This window comes from Rhinoderma darwinii, chromosome 4, assembly GCF_050947455.1.
Source record: "Rhinoderma darwinii isolate aRhiDar2 chromosome 4, aRhiDar2.hap1, whole genome shotgun sequence".
In the NCBI taxonomy this organism is placed as follows: Eukaryota; Metazoa; Chordata; class Amphibia; order Anura; family Rhinodermatidae; genus Rhinoderma; species Rhinoderma darwinii.
In genome coordinates, this window is record NC_134690.1 from 255,593,384 (window position 1) to 255,614,614 (window position 21,231).

General features: G+C 40.8%; 1 long non-coding RNA gene across 1 annotated transcript; it reads left to right on the forward strand.

Moving 5' to 3' along the window:
* The first annotated feature begins 1,343 nt into the window (after positions 1 to 1,343).
* On the forward strand, positions 1,344 to 20,916 carry LOC142761085 (uncharacterized). The gene is made up of 3 exons (XR_012883501.1): positions 1,344 to 1,556; positions 6,211 to 6,258; positions 20,842 to 20,916. It is a non-coding gene; the product is annotated as an uncharacterized LOC142761085 (long non-coding RNA).
* Positions 20,917 to 21,231: the final 315 nt, after the last annotated feature.

Sequence of the window (21,231 nt, forward strand, 5' to 3'; positions counted from 1 at the left end):
AAAATTCCCTTTAAATGGTGTACAACTATTACCAAAAAGTCAATTAACATTGGAAAATTAATTTACAATTTCTACAATATATTTGCCACTAACATGCCATGTTACTGATAAAAGATCTCTATGTCTGAAAAGGAAATGAATGTCCACATCAAAGCAGCCAGCCACTTCATTATACAGGCACTTCATGATGGGAGGCTTCCAGTACTGTGCAGAATTGATTTCACTGAATGGATTACAGAAGTTAAGATGTTGGCAGCACTGCATGTTTTTGCCTTTACTGATTTGAAGAAACAGTAGGAGGGATGAATACCCTTTGCATTTAATTTTCTCATTTCTTGTAAAATGTCTGGGTAAATAAAAAACTTACTAGTCTCAACAAGTGTTTGGTTAATGCTTTGCCAACTTCAAGTGCTTCAATTTTATTACCATATTATAAGGTCTGTATTTTAACGTTAAAGTGAAATTCAGTAAAACCAGATAAACTCTTTCTTAAAAGGGTTTTCGAAGAATAAGAAAACTCCTTGAAGCTTCCCCTTATTGAAACATAATACACTTTGTCATAAACTTACCTTTAAGGCCCCCTGCACACGACCGTAAAAATCGTCCGCAATTACGGACCCATTCACTTCTATTGTCCATGGACAAGGACAAGGTGTCCGGGCCATAGAAAGCTGCCGAAAAAGATAGGACATGTCCTATCTTTTGCATTTTATGGACCGTGCTCCCATACATTGTATGGGAGCACGGGCCAAAAATGTGGGTGGCTGTCTTTGGCCGGCCGTGCCCGCAATCACGGGCAGTGATTGCGGGTACGACCATGTGCATGAGGCCGAACGTTCTGCTCTGGTTCTCCCTATCAACCTCAATCAGACCCGGCACTCTTGTGGAGGATTTTGGTGCAATGAGGTGTCGTAATGTTACGTAGCATGACTGGCAATCAATAATTGATAGCTAAAATGACATTTTGTCCATAGTGGCGTAACATGCCATGGTGTTGTGAGTGCAATTTAGCATCCCACTATGCCTTGAGTTCCATCCAGCTCCAAATTAGCTTTTAAAAATCAATTTATGAGTACGAGCAGCTCGGAGTAGCAAAAACACACAGACACGTTACTGTATGAAAATGCTTCTACTTTATTCTTATCAGCACGGATATTTGTAACAAAATTGCAACAACAAATGAGTCAGAAAATTTAGATAAAGTTCCATAACTTAATTGGCTCTTAGGGGGGCCGTTCCCTTATCTTCCCTATTATTGCTGCATAGTGCTTTGCACACAGCACTATGATTCTCCATTTTAATTCTTATTATTGCTGCGTAGTGCTTTGCACACAGAACTACTGCCTTAAAGTCCCAGAACATCTACCTTCTAATATAACTAACTTGTACAAGCATATAAGGATATGAGTATATAAGGTATACAGTAAGTCTAAAACACTTTGGAAAATATTTTTGCTTTCACAGTGTAGATTTGCAACTGCAGTCATGTGAACTACACAACTGATGTAAACACCGGAGCATCAGGGAACATGGGAGGACCGGAGCAGAATTCAAAAGTAAGTATGTTACAAAAGTGTATTATTTTTCAATATGAAAAACTCAGTAATGACACTATCCACAAATGGAAGGTCATACTCAGAGTGCAGACATTGAATGAACTAACATTTTATTTTAATTGGATAGTAGTTGTTATTATAATGAAGTTTAAATTACATTTTTATAATCTCAGATTCTTTACATTATAAGTCAAATTAATAGACAATGTTAACTTTATATACTCATCATATTATTTGGTGGGCTGTTTCCATTTAGCAATTTATTTATTAGAAACAATGCTCTGTGCACAGAAACAGATCAGTCACCAATTTATGTAGGCATATGAGGTAGAAGGGCCGGGACAAGTTACTTTGGTGCCCTAGGCAGATTGGGCAACTTGCGCCCCTCACATAGAATTCATACATGTCCTATCTTTTGCTTTTTACGGACCATGATCCCATACATTGATCCATACACTGCAGGTGTCCGCTTCTGACACGCTGCTCTAACTGCCAGGAACAGCAATTTCTCTGTTCCTTGCAGTTTAAAGTGCTTGTGCCATAAAACACATGCATCCCCTATCCACAGGTTAGGGGATACATGTGTGATCCATAAAGGAGAACGGGAACCGAATGTTACCAAGAGCGCTACATGAGAAGCTGTGACTTCCGCGTTCTGTGTCCGGCAGCTTCATAGAGATCAATGGGATTCTTCTGCGCATGCACGAACGGCTCTCCATTGATCTCTATGGAGCTGTGGAACAGATAAGCCGGACTCAGAATCCGGAAGTCCAGGCTTCTCATGTAGCGCTTTGGGTGCCTTTCGGTCCCCTGTTCTCCTTATCGCTGGGGGTCCCAGCAGTGGGACCTCCAGCGATCTCACATGTAGCCCCTATCCTGTGGATAGGGGATAAATGTGTTTTATGGCAAACCACTTTAACTAGTTAAATGCCGTGGTCAATAGCGACCCCCTAAACCCCGTTCTAGCTTTCTGTGCTCTCCCAGCCACTTTATTACATGTGAAGTTATTGAAACAGCGTAACTCGCTGAGCTACGCTGTTTCCGTAACGCCCATAGAACTGAACAGTAGTTACGTAAACAGTGTAGCTCGCATGCTACGCTACTTCTGTAACTGCCAGTCACTACTATGGGAGTTAGGGAAACAGTGTAGTTACGCTGTTTCAGTGACTTCACATGTAACCAAGTAGCCGCTGGTTAAGTCCCCTAGGGGAACTAATAAAATGTGTAAAAAAAAAAAAAATGTTAGATACATTTTCAGGAGTGTGTATAAAAAAAAACCCTTTCCCATTTTTCCCCAAGCACAATGTAAAAAATTTAATCATTTGGAATCGCTGCGTCCATAAAAGTCCGATCTATTACACTATACCATTATTAGACTCAAACGGTGAGTTTAAAAATTTAAAACATCAAAATATTTTTTTTGTCACCTTAGTGCTTAAAATATGGAATAAAGAAAAAAGTGATCAAAAAAATCGTATGTTCCAAAAAACGGTGCCAATAAAACTACAGATCGTCCCGCAAAAAATAAGCCCTCATACTGCTCAATCGATGAAAAAAATATTTAAAAAATGTTGGCTGTCAGAATGTGGTGAAACAGAATAAATTATTTTTTAACAAATATTTTTTTTACTATTTTCTGTTGTCTAAAACCTGGGTGCGTCTTATGGTCAGGTGCGTCTTATAGTCCGAAAAATACATATTACAAAAGTATATTATTTTTCAATATAAAATTTTTAATCCCTTTTTACTGAGAAATAATTACCGCTAGTTAGCAGTACTGTTTTGTGTATATTTGGCAAAGTAATATGCAGAGTCCTGTTTGTTACCATACTCCAAAACATGCAAAGCTTTATTGCCATCTCATGAAATTGGCCTTTATATTTATTAGTGCCTGAGATAGAATTTATAGTGTGAGACCCACTAGTGCATTTTACATACAACACCATGAATTACTTTAGAACTACATAAATAACCAGTGACCAATAAATACATTTTACAGTTTGGTTTGCTTAATTTCAAGGACTATTATGGTTACTCATTTACAACTGTTCCAACTAAAACATAATATCTTTATTGCATATGAAAGTAATAAAATAGCCACATAAAATGCAATTAAGCCACAATCAAGTTGTTACAATAATAAGTACAATAAAATTGTCTCAACACAAAAGCAAACATGCTGTAAGGCTGAATGAAGATATCATCAACCCTTGAAGACTAAATAAAACCTGATTCAGTTAACTCAGTAATGAACACTAGGCACAAATGGAAGGCAATACTCAGAGCGTACACGTTGCATGAACTAAAAATGTTTTTTAATTGGGTACTAATTATAATGCAGTTTCAATTTTAAAAATGTAATCTCGGATTCTTTACGTTATTAAGTCAAATTAATAGACAATGTTAACTATATATACTCATTATATATTATTTGGTGGCCAGTTGCCATTTAGCAATTGATTTATTAGAAACAAATCTCTGTGCACAGAAAGAGATCAGTCACCAATTTATGCAGGTATATGAGGTGGCTGGGCCGGAACAAGGTATTTTTGGGCCCTAGACAGATTGGCAACTAGCGCCCATCACGTAGCATCCATACAAAATTATGTTACTTGCCAAAAAAGATTTATATACGTTTTAGCATCTTGAAGCCAAGTTAACTGGTTGCCGACACAGGACGAGAATGCTCGTCCTGAGCGGCGAGTACTTGGCGCATTAGGACGAGCATTCTCGTCCTGTGTGACAGCCGTCTGTGCGCGCGATCGAGAGCGGGGCAACGGCTGTAATACACAGCCACGGCCCCGCTCTGAAAGCGGAGAGGAGAGAAACATCTTCTCTCTGCCGTTAACCCTTTGAACGCCGCGATGAAAGCTGATCGCGGCGTTCAAGGAGAGGGGACTGCACTTTCATCGCGCCACAGAAGATAACTGACGCGATCAAAGCCCATAACTTGTATGGCCAGACAGCCCAGGGTCCATTGAAGGACCCCAGGGTTGTCTGAACATATTTCCTGTTAGGGCATAGTGAGGTATGCCCTAACAACTGCCTGTGTACAATCAGTACACAGGCTAATGTACTAGCTTATAGATCTAGGTCAGTACATTACAGTTACAAAATCAAAATTAAAATTGATAAATCCCTTTATGGGATTAAAAAAAAAAAGTTAAATGAATGTAAAAAAAAATAAATTATGATAAATAAAAAGTAAATAAAAATACACAAAAACTCACATTTTTTTATAATAAACTTTTTAAAATATAAGTCCCAAAACATAAAATAATATAGACATATTTGGTATCGCCACGACCATAACAACCTGACCAACAAATGTATAACATTATTTATAATGATCGGTGCAGGGTGTAAAAAAAAAATTCTTAAAACTGTTGTGGAACTGTTTTTTTTCTGCATTTTCGCAAAAAAAAAAAATGTATAGAAATTAAACGATAATGTATTTCTACCAAACAATGGTACCTACATAAAGTACAACTCGTCCCGCAAAAAACAAACTCTCATACAACTTCGTTGTACAAAAAATAAAAGAGTTGTGCGTCGAGATGCAAAGAGGGAAATCTAAAAAAAATTGCTGTCCTCAAGGCCAAAATTGGCCGTGTCCTTAAGGGGTTAATGCCAAAACAAATAAATAAATCAACATAATATATACAAATAGTAAATTAATATTATTAAAGGGGTCTTCCGGGACTTTTATATAGACGGCCTATCCTTATGATAGGTCATTAATATGAGATTGGAGGGGGTACGACTGAGCACCCCCACCGATCAGCTGACAGAACGGAATATTCAAGGGAATTGGATTTAGCTGCAATCCCAGGTTCAGTTGCTACAGATGTGTAACGATGTGGATGTAAACTATGAAGAGGCTTTGGCGTTCTTCACCACGCCCCCTTCAGTCAGATGATCGTAGGGACACAGACCCCTAACGATCTGATATTGATGACCTATCCTAATGATAGGCCATGAAAATATAAGTCCTGGAAAACCCCTTTAATGTTTATATTAAAAGCAAAAATGGCAGCATTCACCATGCGGTATAAATGACATGGTAACTTTATTCTGCAGGTCAGTACAATTATGATGATACCAAATTTATATATTTTTTTTTTTTATGTTTTACTACTTTTACAAAATAAGAAAATTGTTGTGTCACCGCATTCCCAGACTAGGGCTTGCTTTTTGCGAGACGAGTTGCATCTTTTCATGGCACCATTTTGGGGTACATATAATGTAGTATTACTTTTAGAAATTACATTTGAGTAAGTTTTGGAAAAAATAGCAATTCCACCAATGTGTTTTATGTTTGTTTTGTCAGAGTTAATGTGTCATTTATACTGCACAGTGAACAATGTGGGTCATTACAATTACGGCAATACCAAATTTCTATAGCTTTTTTTTAATGTTTTTACTACTTTTGCACAATAAAAACACTTCATTGGTACTATTTTGGGGCACACTTTTTTTTATTACTTTTTATTCATTTAATAGAAAGTGGGATGATAGAAAATAAATCCTGCCATTGTGTTTCATTTTGTTAATGGTGTATACCCTGTAGGATAAATGTCATCATTTATAGTACAGGTCGTTACAGAAGCGGTGATACTGATTTTGTACTTTTGTTATTATTTTTTTTCCTTAGATAAAGCATACCTCCGAACTATGCCACAAAATGGACATTTCTAAAAAGGTTCGTGGTCTCAACGCATTCCGTTAGTCATTATTTTTTATTTTTCTGTATACAAAGCTTTCTTAAGCCTTGTTTTTTGTGGGATGTGGGATTTTTTAGACATCATGTTGGGAAGCATAAAAATTAATGTTTAATTTACACAATTTTATTATAATAGCGGAATGCATGAGAAAATCTATTTTATCATAGTTTTTTTTACGCCACCTACCATCTACCTTTAATTGATTAACTTTATTATACTAGTCATTACCAGTACAGGATACCCAACATGTAGGGTGATGCCAAAATTAGCATTTTAGTAGTACTGGAGGACGGCTGTCACAGCCATCCTCAAGCAGATGATCGCACTGGCACAGCTTCTGTGCACCGTGCAATCACCATCAGAAACATATACGTTGGTATGTGGGGATCATAATCTTTACGCAATGTACATGTATGTGATTCTATGAAAAGAGGTTAAAATAATCTTCATCATCATTGCATGCTTTAATTCAAATTAAAGAATAATAAAGAAACTAGCGTCATAAAATGCAATCTGGCAATCTCGGAATGTTTACGTTTTAACATTGTAATTATAAATGTTGTAATGTAATCAAAGGGAACATTCTGTTATCTTCTTAAAATTTAAGATATGCAGCTATAGTTAAATGTTAACAATGTCAGTTTCTTATTTCAGATAAGAACTAGAGATGATCTGTAAATATAACTTTTCTACGAATTATTTGAATAAGCCGGTGAAGTGCATATTACCATGGATAAACTGCTAAGGGTTTCTCGGGCAATGTCTCGCTTAGCTGTTGATAACATTTGTTGTATTGTTACACTAAACCAGTTATTTGACTTACAAAGTAGTACTTATTGTCAGTTTTTTAAGTGATAACCGATGAAGCCAAGCACTAGAAAATCAACAATGTTCATTGTCACCCAGTCACCCAGTTACAACGCTGACAGAAATAACAGTCTTCTGTTAAAACAACTACGTTCTACCATATAATCCAGATCTCCATCACTCACTGCTGAAAGCTATAGTTACCACCTGTCCATCACATGTCTTGTTGTACTTGCACTGTTTTATCCACTCACTTAAAATTTACATTTAGGGAAAGTAACATTCCTTGGACGATTACAGATATACACCATTATTATTGTAGTAAAAGGGCATCTGAAAAATACAAATCTGAGTGTACAGCTGTAGCCTTTGTAAATTATAAAGAGCTTAATAAAATCTGTAAAAAGGTAATAAAATCAGCAAAAATACAAAAAGAAAGGCAGGTGGCCAAGGATAGTAAAACAAATCCCAAACAATTCTTTAAGTATGTAAAAGCAAAAAAGCCAAAGTCTGAACATGTAGGACCCCTAAATAGTGGTAATGGGGAGTTGGTCACAGGGGATCAAGAGAAGGCAGAGTTACTAAATGGGTTCTTTAGCTCTGTATTTACAACAGAAGAAAGAGCAGCTGATGTAGCCGGTGCCAGTGCTGTTAATATATCAGTTGATATAATGAATTGGTTGAATGTAGATATGTTCCAAACTAAGTTAAATAAAATATGTGTACACAGGGCCCCGGGACCAGATGGGTTACACCCTAGAGTTCTTAAAGAGCTTAGTTCAGTTATTTCTGCCCCCTCTTCATAATATTTAGAGATTCTCTACTGACTGGTATAGTGCCAAGGGACTGGCGTAGGGCAAATGTGGTGCATATTTTCAAAAAGGGGTTTAGGTCTTCACTGGGTAATTATAGACCAGTAAGCTTAACATCCATCATGGGGAATATGTTTGAGGGGCTATTGAGGGACTATATACAGGATTATGTGACAAAAGAATTGTATTATAAGTGACAGCCAGTGCGGTTTTACTAAGGACAGAAGTTGTCAAACCAACCTTATTTATTTGTGGATATAGTATTTTTGGAATTTGCAAAGGCATTTGACACTGTCCCTCAAAGACGTCTAATGGGTAACTTAAAGACTATAGGTTTAGAAAGTATAGTTTGTAATTGTATTGAGAATTGGCTGAAGGACCGTACCCAGAGAGTTCTGGTCAATAATTCCTACTCTTAATTGCCCCTGGTTATAAGTGGTGTACACCAGGGTTCCGTGCTGGAACCAGTATAATTCAACTTATTTATTAATGATATAGAGGATGGGATTAATAGCACTATTTCTATTTTTACAGATGACACCAAGCTATGTAGTATTGTTAAATCTATGGAAGATGTTCATAAATTAAAAGCTGATGTAAACACACTAAGTGTTTGGGCATCCACTTCGCAAATTAAGTTTAATGCTGATAAATTTAAAGTTATGCATCCGGGTACCAACAATCTGCATACATCATGTGTCCTAGGGGAGCTATACTGGGGGAGTCACGTGTTGAGAATGATCTGGGTGTATTTGTAGATCATAAACTAAATAAGAGCATGCAATGTCAAACAGCTGCTTCAAAGGCCAGCAAGATATTGTCGTGTATTAAAAGAGGCATGGACTCGCGGGACAGGGATGTAATATTGCCACTTTACAAAGCATTAGTGAGGCCTCATCTAGAATATGCAGTTCAGTTCTGGGCTCCAGTTCATAGAAAGGATGCCTTGGAGTTGGAAAAAATACAAAGAAGAGCAATGAAGCTAATGAGGGACATGGAGAATATAAGTTATGAGGAAAGATTAAAATAATTAAACCTATTTAGTCTTGAAAAGGACACGACTAAGGGGGGACATGATTAACTTATATAAATATATGAATGGCACATACAAAAAATATGGTGAAATCCTGTCCATGTAAAACCCACTAAAATAACAAAGGGGCACTTCCCCGACTTAGAGAAAAAAAGGTTCAATCTGCAGGGGCGACAAGCCTTCTTTACTGTGAGAACTGTGAATCTATGGAATAGCCTACCGCAGGAGCTGGTCACAGCAGGGACAGTAGATGGCTTTAAAAAAGGCTTAGATAATTTCCTAGAACAAAAAAATATGAGCTCCTATTTGTAGAAATGTTTCCCATCCCCTTTTCCCATCCCTTGGTTGAACTTGATGGGCATGTGTCTTTTTTTCAACCATACTAACTATGTAATATAGGTGTTTCAGCCACACCATTTGCAAACAGGTACATAAAATGAAGCACAAAGTCATGCAATCTCCGTAGACAAACATTGTTAGTAGTATGGGTCATACTGAAGAGCTCAGCAACTTTAAACATGGTGCTGTCATCGTATGCCACCTTTTCCACTAGTCCGTTCATTAAATTTATGATAATTTAGATTTCACCTGCTTAGCTATTAGTGCTATTATTAGGAAGTGGATGCATTTAGGAATAACAAGAGCTCAGCCATGGAGCAATCGACCATGCAAACTCACAGGGTGGGGACGCAGAGTGTTGAAACGCTTGACGCGTAAAAAACGTCTTTAGTCTGTGCATCAATCACAAAAGAGTTTCAACTGCCTTTTGAAAGTGACATCAAAAACTGTGCATCAGGACCTTCATGAAATGTGTTTCCAAAGTCGAGAGGCTGAACGCAAGCCAAAGATCACCATGGACAATGCAATGTGTCGGCAGGAGTGACGTAAAGCACGCCACCATTGGACTCTGGTGCAGTGAAAATGTGTTTTCTGGAGTGATGCATTACATTTCACGATGTGGTAGTCTGATTGAATCTGGGTTTGGTGGATGTCAGAGAACACTACTTACTGGAATGTATAGTGCCTACTCTAAAATTTGGTGGCGGAGGAGTCATGGTCTGGGGCTTTTTTTCAGGGTTTGAGCTAGGCCCCTTATTTCCAGTGAAGGGTAATGTTAATGTTACAGCATACAAAGACATTTTAAATAGCTGTTTCCAACTAAAGCAAGGTCCATAAAGGCAAGATTTGATCAGTTTGGTGTGGAGAAATTTGAGTGACCTGCACAGAGCCCTGACCTCAAACCCATCGAACACTTTTAGAGTTAATTGGAACGCTGATTGTGAGGCTAACCCTCTCGTCCAACATTAGTGCCTGATCTCTCAATTGGCTGAATTGGCACAAATTCCTACAAACCCCGAAATCTTGTGGAAAGGCTTTACAGAATAGTGGTGGCTCTTATGGCAGCAAAAGTGAGCCCTTAATGCCCATGATTTTGGATTGGAATGTTTAGCAAACTCATAAAGGTGTTATAGTCAGGTGTTCACATACCGTTTGCCATATAATTTCACTCTATTTAACTATCCATTCAACTTAAAGGAAAGGTCCACCCTTGTAACCAGCTTCTCTGTGTGTCTCAGGGAAGATTGGGAGACTGTGCTTAACTACTCAATCCTGAATTTACTTTAAATCCAAACCATGCATGTAAATACAATCCATGCAAAGATCTCGCCATGGCCGTATATGCCGCTCCTCGTTCCCCCCTCATACTTACCTTTCCTCTGCATCTTGTTTGTCTGAGTAGACACAGTGCTGCTTCTCCTTGCTCCCCTTTTCATGGCCTCCTTCGTAGATGCTCACCTCCAGGATCTCTGCCAACATCAATTCACACAGCTTTTCCAGGGTACTTGGTTCATAGCCTCCCCCTTTGCTCTGAGCCTTAGCTGTTAGGTATTTTGCTTGTTAGTTAGTACTCTTACTTTATTATCTAATTGGATTTATGGTTGTCGACTAACTGTACTTTTACCACGTCTTGTCTGCCCTTACTGACCCTCTGTCTCCCGTTATGAAGAAAAAGTAGAACCGGAGTTTATACATAAAATATAACCTTTACTGTATTTTCATATTAAAAAGATTTTAGCACAATATTAACATATACATATAGTAAATTCATATATCATATAGTCATATATAGTGGGTTCTTGCATTGTATATGGCATATATCCAGAAAAATTTGATTAATTGGTCAGTTTAGACAGCAACTCATATATCATTTTTAAAGAAGCGTATTCACCAGGATTTAGTTTGATATTTTCTTTGTACAAATGGTAGTGAAGTACATAAAGACTAGGGGTCAATACCCCCCTACCCGTTCAGATGCTGGATATCATCCGCTATTGATTGATGCAAGGGGAACGGGGAACCTCCCTTAATATAGAAAAAATCCTCCCAACTCGTTTCCTCACGGCCAAATAATTCCTCAGGGTAGATGGGCCAGAACCAGCTTTACCCAGATTCCAAGGGTGTGGGAGCAAATAATTATGGCTGTCTGTTTAAAGGAACGCTCTTCAGTGAAAGCATGCTTGCAGTGGCAAGAGATCACCTATGGTGTTAGTGTTTAAAGAGGCTCTGTCACCACATTATAAGTGATCCTATCTCCTACATAAAGAGATTGGCGCTATAATGCAGGTGACAGCAGTGCTTTTTATTTAAAAAAACAATCTATTTTTACCACTTTATTAGCGATTTTTAGATTTATGCTAATGAGTTGCTTAACCCCTTCCCGACATCCGCCATATATATACGGCGCACGCCGGGTGGGGGAATATGGAGCGGGCTCACGGGCTGAGTCCGCTCCATAGAGCGAGTATGTCGGCTGTGTGTTACAGCCCACACTTCAGGGTTTTAGCCCGATCCCGCTTGTTTAACCCGTTAAATGCCGCGTTCAATAGAGATCGCGGCATTTAAATTACTAAAAACAGGGGGCGGCCCTCTGTAACGTATCAACGGCCCCCCCGCGGCGAGATTGGGGGAGCCGTTGGTTCGCACGGCTGCCTGGGGGCCTTACGAAGTCCCCCAGGTCCGCCATCTTGGTACTCCTATGAAGCTCTGCCACCAGCAGGGCTTCATAGTAGACTGTCAGAATCACGATATACTGCAATACATTAGTATTGCAGTATATCGTGCAAGCGATCCAACGATCGCTGGTTGAATTCCCCTAGGGGGACTAATAAAAAAATGTAAAAATGAGTTAAATAAAGTATTTTTTTTGTGTCAAAAAAAATTAAAAATTAAAAGTAAAAAAAAAAACCATTTTCCCCCTAGAGCATAGTAAAAAAATAAATAAATAAACATAATTGGTATCGCCGCATCCATAAAAATCTGAACTATCACAATATATCATTATTTAACCCGCATGGTGAACGCCGTAAAAAAATAATTGTAAACGCCGGAATCTCTATGTTTTGTTCACCTAATCTCCCACAAAAAATGAAATAAAAAGTGATCAAACCGTCGCATATACACCAAAATGTTATTATTAAAAACTACAGCTTATCCCACAAAAAATAAGCCCTTATACTACTTAATCGACGGAAAAATAAAAAAGTTACGGCTCTCAGAATTTGGCGAAACAAAATACATTTTCTTTTTTACACTTAGGTTTTTACTTGTAAAAGTAGTAAAATATAGAAAAAACTACACATATTTGGTATCGGCGTAATCGTAGTGACCCATAGAAAAAAATTAACATGTTGTTTTAATTGTACAGTGAATTCCTTAAAAATGGCGCGCCAAAGACCATGGAGGAATCGCAGTTTTTTTCATTTTCTTCATTTTCAAATGAAAATCTGAAAAAGGGCTGCAGCGTGAAAGGGTGGGCATTGTACAGGGGAGGGTATGACGCTGACCAATCAGCGTCCTGCACTCCTCTCCATCCATTTACTCAGCGCATAGGGATCCTGCTAGATCCTTATGTGCTGTCTTATACTAATACATTAACAATACTAAAGTGTTTAGACAGTAAATAGACATTCCACGGGATGTCTATTCACAATCTCTGCACTTCGTTACTCTGTCTGTAGTAGTTACAACAGAGAAAGCGTGATCTCGCGAGATCTCATTGTAAATGACAGGTTACAACGAGGTCACGCTACCTCTGCTGTAACCACCATAGAAACAGTAACGAAATGCAGAGATTGTGAATAGACATCCTGTGGAATGTCTATTCACTGTCTAAACACTTCAGTATTGTTAATGTGTTAGTATAAGGCTGGATTCACACGACCATGTTACGTCCGTAATGGACGGAACGTATTTCGGCCGCTAATCCCGGATCGAACACACTGCAGGGAGCAGGGCTCCCAGCATCATAGTTATGTACGATGCTAGGAGTCCCTGCCTCGCTGCAGGACAACTGTCCTGTACTGAAAACATGATTACAGTACGGGACAGTTGTCCTGCAGCGAGGCAGGGACTCCTAGCGTCGTACAGAACTATGATGCTAGGAGCCCGGCTCCCTGCAGTATGTTCGGTCCGGGATTAGTGGCCGAAATACGTTCCTTTCCATTACGGACGTAATGTGCTCGTGTGATTCCAGCCTAAGACAGCACATAAGGATCTAGCAGGATCCCTATGCGCTGAGTAAATGAATGGAGCAGAGTTCATGAGGCTGATTGGTCAGCGTCATACACTACCCTGTACAACGGCCACTTGGTCTAAAGTAAAAACACGCCCACTTGGGCATTAAGCAACTCATTAGCATAAATCTAAAATCGCTAATAAAGTAGTAAAAATTGATTGTTTTTTTAAATAAAAAGAATTACGGTCACCTACATTATAGCGTCGATCTCCTTATGTAGGAGATAGGGCACTTATAATGTGGTGACAGAGCCTCTTTAAAAAGTGTTCCTGGCGTCTGACGTCAAAGCTAAGAGGAATTTCTTCCGTTATGTCCACACTCTGCCAGGCTTGACCACTGGCTCATCTTGCTGTGAGTGATGATCTGCTGCCTGCCGTGACCTCGGTTTGCATTGACCCTGTATATTACCTACTGTTTTGGAACTATACCTGTTTACATCAGACTTTGCTAACGAAGACTACTCTGGGGGTAGTGACCTAGGAATCCCTTAGATTTCACTTCATAGCTTAGCCCCATGCCAAATCCATTGGCAACACATTGGGTTCACACCACTGTCCGTGTGACAGATCTTTTATGTGTATTTAGTCATAGACCTAGATTTTCATTATAAAATGCAAATGAACAGCATTATTTAAACATTAGACAAAATGGTTAAAGAAAGACATTTGGAAAATAGTTTTTCTGTATCCTTGATCAATATAGAGCTTTGAAAAGCATTTAAATATAAATTCTGCTTAGTTCATACTAGTTCACACTACTGTAAAACTAGCTGAAAATTTTCTCCAAATAAGAATTTTGAAAGAATGTGAGGACATCAATAAAAAACAACAACAAAATGAAACTACATAACCAAACTACCTTGTGATCTTTACTTTCTTAATGTGAAATGAATGGCTGAAATTAAATTTTTAAAAATGGGCTACCGAAAATATTGGTATGAACCTATTCCTAACAGCGCAGCTCATTAACCCCTTAAGGACACGCCCAATTTTGGCCTTGAGGACAGAGCAATTTCTTTAGATTTCCCTCTTTGCATCCCGACGCTCATACCCCTTTTATTTTTTCTACGACGTAGTTGTATGAGACTTTGTTTTTTGCGGGACGAGTTGTACTTTATGTAGGTACCATTTTTTGGTACAAATACATTATCGTTTAATTTCTATACATTTTTATTTTGGCGAAAATGCAGAAAAAAAGCTGTTCTGCTGCAGTTTTAATATTTTTTTTTTTACACCATACACCGATCATCATAAATAATGGTATACATTTGTTGTACAGGTTGTTACGGTCGTGGCGATACCAAATATGTCTATATTATTTCATGTTTTGGGTCTTATATTTTAAAAAGTTTATTTATTATAAAAAATGTGTGTTTCTGTTTATTTTTTTGACTTTTTATTTATTTATTTATCATAAAAAAATTTTTACATTCATGTAACTTTTTTTTTTAATCCCATAAAGGGATTTATCATTTTGATTTTTATTTTGTAACTGCAATGTACTGGCATAGATCTTTATGCCAGTACATTAGCCTGTGTACTGATTGTGAACAGGAAATATGTTCAGACAGCCCTGTCTGTCTGGCCATATGAGTTGTGGGCTTTGATCGCGTCACAGTTATTTTCTGTGACGCAATCAAAGTGCAGTCCCCTCTCCTTGAACGCCGTGATCAGCTTTGATCACGGCATTCAAGGGGTTAACGGCAGAGAGAAGATGTTTCTCTCCTCTCCGCTGTCAGAGCGGGCCGTGGCTGTGTATTACAGCCATTGCCCCGCTCTCGATTGCGCGCACAGAAGCGCACAGAGGGCTGTCACACAGGACGAGAGTGCTCGTCCTAATGCGCGAAGTACCCGCCGCTCAGGACGAGCATTCTTGTCCTGTGTCGGCAACCAGTTAAACTTGAGGGCACAACATGTAAACATACTGAGTGTTGATTTTAAAACAAATGGCAAAGTCAAGCCAAGCACACAAAAAAAAGAAAACAGAAAAAAAATGTCTGCAAAGGTGACTAGCCTATTTTAAAGCTTAATGACTAGGCTATTTTTTGCGTTTTTCCATCGTCTCATTCAAAGAGCTATAACTTTTTTATTTTTGCTGTATAAGGTCTTGTGTTTTGCGGGACAAGTTATAATTTTTAATAGCACCATTTTGGGGTACATAGAATTTATTGATTAACTTTTATTAACTCTTTTTGGGAGGAAATAGAAAAAACCTGCAATTTGGCCACACTTTTTTGCGCCCTAAATTTACACCGATTACCGTGTGGTATAAATAACGCAATAACTTGATTCAGCGGGTTGTTGAAATTGCAGCAATACCAAATTTATATAGATTTTGTATGTTTTAGTACTTTTACACAAAAACAATTTTTTTTCAAAATGATTTGTTTTTGTGTCTCCATATTTGAAGAGCCATAACTTTTTTTATTTTTTAGCCGATGCAGTTGTATGGCTGGACGACTTGCAGTTTTTATTGGTACCATTTTGGAGTAGATGCGACTTTTTGATCACTTTTTATCACACTTGTTTTAAGGCAGGATTCCCAGAAAACAGCAATTTTTGCATTGTTTGTTTTTTATTTTTTACGACGTTCACCCTGCGGGTTAAATTATGTAATAACTTTATAGTTGGGGTCATTACGGACGCAGCAATACCAAATATGTGTAACTTTTTTACTTTATTTAGTTTTTAATAATAAAGCAATTTGTAAGGGGCAAAAGTGGGTTTTTATTTTTTTTAACTTTCTTGTTTTTTAAACTTATTTTTTACTTTTTTACTAGTCCCACTAGGGGACTTCACTATGCGTTCGTTCGATCGCATTTATAATACACTGCAATACTTCTGTATTGCAGTGTATTATGCCTGTCCGTTTAAAACGGACAGGCATCTGCTAGGCCAATGCTCTGGCATGACCTAGCAGGCATACACTACAGGCAGACCTGGCAGCCTTTATTAGGCCCCTGGCTACCATAGAAGACACCGGCACCCGGCGATCTTATCGCCGGGTGCCGGTGGGATGAGAGGGAGCTCCCTCCCTCTCTCCAAAACAATTCTGATGTGGCGCTCGCTATTGAGCACCGCACTTGAGGGTTTAAACGGGTGAGATCGATACTGATATTGATCTCACCTGTTCGTGCAGGGATGCCCCCAGCCCTCAGCTACCTCTGGTAGCTGAGAGCAGGGAGATTTAACGGCTCCCTGCTGTGTTTATTTATTCCGATGCAGCGCCGTAAAAAGTCTTATGCATCTGAATAAAGCCCGTTAGTGGCTGCTGTAAATACATGGTGCGGTCACTAATGGGTTAAAGGGTTTGGCCAGTTTACTATAAAATGCTGTAAAATTGTGTCTTAAGGCAAAACAGCATACTTACTAATATAAGGTCTTCTGCTCTTCTTCGCCAGTTAAGACAAGCCACGCCCCCTGGTGAAAAACATACTATCCCCCGCCATCATACTGCCCTCGTCCATGGTAGCGCACTACATGGAGAGCTAGAAGACTGAGCTCGTCCATGCCAGAACCTCCGGCGACTCTTCTGAGATTGCTCTGGTTTCCGACTTGTCCAGAAGCCGCGCAAGCTCACTGGAAACTCCTTAGGTAGCATCTGCGCATTTCCTCATTATAAGATCGTTATGCGCATGTGCCATCTTCCTGTCAGCTCTGGAAGATCGCACGTGTTAAAGAGGTTTGCAACAAAAAACATAGATTCCCTATCCACAGGACAGGGGAAACATGTGTAATCACTGCGGGACTGACTACTGGGATCCCCAGTGATGAGGAGAATGGGTAACCCAAAATCCCCCATCAGGAGCTCGGGTTCTGTGTCCGGCTTCTCCATAGAAATGAATGGTGCGTCGGTCACGCATGCACACAAGTGCGACTGGCACTCCATTAATTTATATGGAGAAGCCGGATACAGAACCCGCAAGTCCCAAGCTTCTCATGAAGCACTTAGGGGGGGACTTTCGGTTCCCTGTTCTCCTTATCGTTGGGGTCCCAGGGGTCGGGCCCCCAGCGATCACACATGTATCCCCTATCCTGTGGCACAAAATCGATTATTAAATCTATTTTGGGCCAAAGATTGCCCATAAAGGGTCTTATATATGTATACACTATATATATATATATATTGTGACAACCTGGGGACCACTTAGCTCATGGGATCGCCATCTCCCAGGTGAGATGGCTGGCTCACATAGAAAGTTCACTCCAACTCCTTGAGTAAAAGGTTTAAACCAGCCGCAGCTAGCTTTATTGTCTTCACAATAGCAGTCAGTGGTACAATAAACATACAAAATAAACCCTAGGCCGTCCAGCCTCTAACTAACACATTCAGTGTCCCTCACTATGTGACACTGAGCCTTGTGCCCAGCACCTCAAAAACTTCACCGTTTTACCTCACACGGTGGTGACTCTCACATGCTAGCATGCCTGTCTTCCCCAGACTGAGAGCCCTGTGTGAACAGCACACACCTGATATAAAGAGCCATCTCAGGTGAAGCCTAACTAGGCTCATCAGACAGCCCAAGACATGGACTGTCTGTATGGAGTGGAAGCCCGCCCTTCTCCTTCACACTCCAGCAAACCAGGCCCTATTCCAGGCTTTACACCCAAGAAATAGCAGAGAAAACCCTCTCTGCTGTACATGCTCCCTGGTTGCTTAAAACCTGAGTTTCTGGACTGTCCAGTAGCTGCACTGCTACATATCCCCCCCCCCCCCTTTGATAAAGGCCATAGGACTGATCACATTTCAACCTCCCTCCAGGGTCAAAGCTCCTATGTTGGGACATAATCACACTTAGGGTCACCCCTACAGTAACAGACATTTGATAATCACCCTTGGGTGTATTAGACAGGTGCTCCTGCAACTCTTCTATGTTGGCATGCCTAGCATCCTCATCCCTTGTAGGCACTACTAGCTTTTGCTGATCACAGCCGTATTTACATGTATTGTGCCCTACATTCATGGACCTTTCCGCATCCATGAAGTGGCTTTGTGTGTCACCCCTTGGTTTAGACACTGGCTCATAGTGTTCAGTAACACTCATCTCGTGAGTTTTGGTATACACCGTACCATCTACCAAACCACTTTCAGACGCTATACTCCCCTCCATCTTGGAGTTTTTCATCTCAGCATTTAAATGCTCAGACTGTCCGTCCAGAGACAATTTTTCAACGCACTGACCCGACCCCTCTGGGTTACTTCTATCAGACCCGGTAGTGGTTGTCTCTGCAGCAGCGTTAGGGTCCGCATCCTGCTTAGCGGTATAGCACCACTTGTTGCCTTAGCAACCTGTCTGGTGTCACATGCAGCTTCCATGGCTAAAGCACACTCTGCATTAGTATCCATTAAACCAGCCTGGAAGACCCCCTCTAGTGCTCCCGTTACCTCCTGGGAAAGTGTGTGAGCTACCTGGGTCTCAACGTCTACATGTGAAAGACCTGCAGGGGGCAGAACTTCTAAGGGCGAAGTAGTAACCCTTCTCACACTTTACATGGCAGTAGTGTCCTCATTGGTACCATTGACAGCCCCAACCTCTAGGGTAATGTTTTCATGTACATCTGGTTCACTACTGGGTGGTTCATTAGTGACCGAGGCCACAGCCACCAGCCCACACACCTCACTGACTCCACTGTCCAGGAACTCATGTGCGTCACTTAGGGCTACATTCACACTGGTGTGGTCGCTCAAATAAAAAGGTGGATCACTGCTGCTGGATTCAGCTGACTCTGAGGTGACCCCAACCACATTCTCAGACCTGTAGAGTTTATCACCACTCCATTCACACATCGCAGCAGTATACAGCTAGTTGCCATTTGGAACCGTGCACAAATCACATGCAACAGTCTTGTTATTGTGAACCATGACCTCTAGGGGCACACTTGAGCCATTAGTAACCTGTTTTACATCACATGTAATATCAGGGACTGAAGCAAACACTATAGTAGCATCACTGGCGTAGCTATAGGGGTCGCAGCGGTCACAATTGCGACTGGGCCCCGAAGCCAGGGGGGCCCACGGCCCCCCGCACCACATCAATAAAAAGTTACTATAGTAACTCGGGCCGCGGGCCCCTGTTACTATAGTAACATACTTTACTTACCTTCCTGGTTCCGGATCGCAACGGAGGTCCTGACGTCAAGCGCTGTGCGCAGCGCATGACGTCACAGCGCTATGCGCCGCGCACAGCATCGAGACGACAGAACTCCCGCCGCGGCCGAAGAGAAAGGTAAGGTTAGCCCAGACTGGCGGGGTCCGACTCCCGGGATCCGCCAATCAACTGTTTTGAAGGGGCCGCAGCACTCGTACGAGAGCTGCTCCCCTTCATTCCGGTCACACTGCGAATCCGTGTCGGCGATTCACAGTGTGAGCGAGTAGTGAAATGAAGGGGAAGCAGCTCTCGTACGATTGCTGCGGCCCCTTCAAAACAGCTGATTCGCGGGTACCGGGCGACACATCAGCTATTGATGGCCTATCCTGTGGATAGGCCATCAATGTTTAGGGACTGCACAACCCCTAAGCCTACGATGTATCAGGCTTAGGGGTCCCATGAGACAGGATCACAGATTGTGTGATCCTGTCTGCTGGGCCCTGTATCTATGCCAATCACATGGTAGGCTTAGATACATGGCCCATGTGTGATCCTGTCTGGTGGGCCCTGTATATAAGCCTACCACACTGTAGGCTTAGATACATGGCCCATGCGTGATCCTGTCTGCTGGGCCCTGTATCTAAGCCAATCACATGGTAGGCTTAGATACATGGCCCATGCGTGATCCTGTCTGCTGGGCCCTGTATCTAAGCCTACCACACTGTAGGTTTAGATACAGGGCCCCAGCACACAGTAATCTTATACTGTATAAGATTACTGTCTGCTGGACCCTGTATCTAAGCCTACGTTGTGGTAGGCTTAGATACAGAGTCCCACAGACAGTATCACACATGGGCCCTGTATCTAAGTCTAAGGGTATGTGCACACACACTAATTACGTCCGTAATTGACGGACGTATTTCGGCCGCAAATACCGGACCGAACACAGTGCAGGGAGCCGGGCTCCTAGCATCATACTTATGTACGATGCTAGGAGTCCCTGCCTCGCTGCCGAACAACTGTCCCATACTGAAAACATGATTACAGTACGGGACAGTTGTCCTGCAGCGAGGCAGGGACTCCTAGCATCATACATAAGTATGATGCTAGGAGCCCGGCTCCCTGCACTGTCTTTGGTCCGGTACTTGCGGCCGAAATACGTCCGTCAATTACGGACGTAATTAGTGTGTGTGCACATACCCTAACACATGTGTTACTAATCATTTTTTGTGTATTTTCTTACAGGTTCGGTCGTTGGACCACGTCGGATTCCAGGACTACTTCGATGACAGCTTTTTTTTTATTATCAATAAAATGGTTAATGAGGGTTGTGTGTTTTTTTTTTTTATTTCAATAAAATATTTTTTCTATGTCTTTGTGTTTTTTTTTAAACTATATTACTACCGCCTTAGTAATGGCTGCCGACTGATTGACGACGTCCATTGCTAAGGCGGGGCTTAGTGTTAGCCGGTGCAGAGGCGAACACTAACCCCCTTTATTACCCCGGTACCCACCGCCACCAGGGGTGCTAGGAAGAGCCGGGTACGATCCAGTACTTGACCATCTGTAGTGATGGTCGGCTACTTGGGTGGCCGCAGGCTGGTATTATCGGGAGGGGAAAGGCCAAAAACAGTG